This window comes from Tamandua tetradactyla, chromosome 11 (assembly GCF_023851605.1).
Source record: "Tamandua tetradactyla isolate mTamTet1 chromosome 11, mTamTet1.pri, whole genome shotgun sequence".
Lineage (NCBI taxonomy): Eukaryota > Metazoa > Chordata > Mammalia > Pilosa > Myrmecophagidae > Tamandua > Tamandua tetradactyla.
In genome coordinates this window covers 53,254,248-53,256,352 of record NC_135337.1, presented here as the reverse complement: position 1 = coordinate 53,256,352, position 2,105 = coordinate 53,254,248, and the positions used below count along the sequence as shown (strand labels likewise).

The window sequence follows — 2,105 nt, the reverse complement described above, 5'->3', positions numbered from 1 at the left end:
CTAATATTGGTGAAAAAGGATACAAGAGATTGTGGAGAAAGGACTGCAAGATTTAACTCAAAGCACACACTCCAGGAACAATGCCAGTATTAATCCATGCAATGTCATTTGTCAGTCTGATGTTTGACATGAGAAATTAAAAATACCCATGAGGCCCACTGCTACAATGGGCACATACAGCAAAAGGAAGCCAGAAGATGATTCAGTAGGAATAGGTCTTTAGTCTGAAACATAGTCTTTGCTTTATTTTCCACTACAAAAATACAGAAAATGCCAAAGGCATACAAAGCCACTCTGTCTCCTATCACCAGAAATTGATGATGACCATTTCCAATTCATCTGATACCATTTATTGTGCTGTTTTTCAATCTTTATAAAAAGAAGTTTCACATATTCTGTGCTGTGAATTAAAAGAGGCATCCTGTCTTCTGCCAGCCCAGAGTCCACCCCAAACTGGTCAGTGTGCTGCTTCACAGTGGCCAGGATGCTCAAGAGCTGTGGGCCCATGGCATCCAGGTGAGATCTGGAGAGCACTGGGAGATAGGGTCATAGAACATGGCAGATTTTAAGGCAGACTTTAACATACTCTTCTTAGTTTAGTCTGTTCCTGGTAGGAAACCTAATGATGCAACACTAATAGAGGGGAAGAGTGCTTCTCTCATCCAGTGAGGGGTTCTCAAAGCTTTTGGCATTATCAAGGGATGAACATACCAGCACCTTCATCATCTTGGAAGCTCTCGTAGTGATGGAGGTCAGCATTGCCAGCCAGGGAATCAAGTATAGCTGTGTCAGCCATGTCCAGGAAGCACGGGCCAGGGTCATAAGGGGACACTTTTCTTCACAGTATCACCCACCTGGCCAATCTGCCCTCTCAGTAAGTTCTTCCCCATGGGTTTTGGTGTTTCTGCAGAAGCCACACATCTGGGACCCAGAGTGTCACAGATCCCTCCCTTGTGTCTCCCGCACTAGCTAGTTCGGTTTCTCCGCGGTAACAAAAACGAGTGCTGTACTCTGTAGTTAGAAACTGCTCAGCAGCTGCTCCATGGCAACGGGATTGATCTCTGCAGATTAACAAGCCTGTCAACTACCAAGGAGATTTGACAGGAACCCAGAATACTGTCGAAATGAAAGGCTGCTACCTCTGTATTTTATCTATCATAATCGGCATGCGATTCCCTTCTACAACATAGTCTCAGCTGTACCACTTAGGTTTGAAGACAATTTTCTGATCTCCTTCAAGTATCAGTAAGATTTTCAATTGTGTCCCTTTAAAACCCATATCAGCTTTAATGATTTTCCTGAGCCCAAGTATGTCTTCAGGGTACACTACCCAGGAAACCACCCAGTGTGTTGCAATCTCCCAGGGAGGCTGCAAGGTATGGTCCAGCTTGCACTTCAGCTCCACCTGCAAGCCAGCCATCATTTGATGAGAAGCCTTCGAGTTCTCCAAACTGACAGCTAATGAATCTCAATTATCATTCAGAATAATTTTGGTGACGCTACAGATGACAGGGAAAATTTCAACAGCATGACTTGCTGCTTTAGCTGCATGTTGACCTCTTTTCTGTTTCCTCCGACCCAATCTCTCACTTATCGAGGAGAACAGGTGGTAATGCTTAGCAAAGAGATTCCATGATTACACACACTAGTCCATGTCTTCTCTGTGGCATCAACTGCAATTCCTCCATGCATTTATATCACAGCTCTTTATTTAGTAGTGAGGCTGAGAGTCTGAATTACTTTCTTGTGCCTTTTTATTTTTCTGTGATAAATGCTGGAGAAATCTCCTGTTGACTGGTTCCATTGTATGGTTTTAGGGGCCAAAGACCAACATCTTCCCAAACTTCAGAAAACTTATTACTACTGGGCCCTAAGCTTGCTTCATGGCCAACCATACTGTGCAGGGTGAAGTGACCGTGCCTGACCCGACACCTCCACTGATACCAGAAAGGGGCTCCCACAGGCCCCATGCACTGGCCCCAGCTGTACCTACCACTGCAGCTCCTGCCCACTCCAGGTCCAGCTGCTCCTTGACTACCTCTCCCAGTGCTGAGCCAACACTCTCAAATCCACCCCACCTCAGTCCTTTTTTTTTTCTTTATCAG

General features: G+C 45.2%; 1 pseudogene; it reads right to left on the bottom strand.

Moving 5' to 3' along the window:
• Window positions 1-243: 243 nt before the first annotated feature.
• Window positions 244-1,551, bottom strand: LOC143649122 (glycosaminoglycan xylosylkinase pseudogene; annotated as a pseudogene).
• Between the last annotated feature and the right edge of the window lie 554 nt (window positions 1,552-2,105).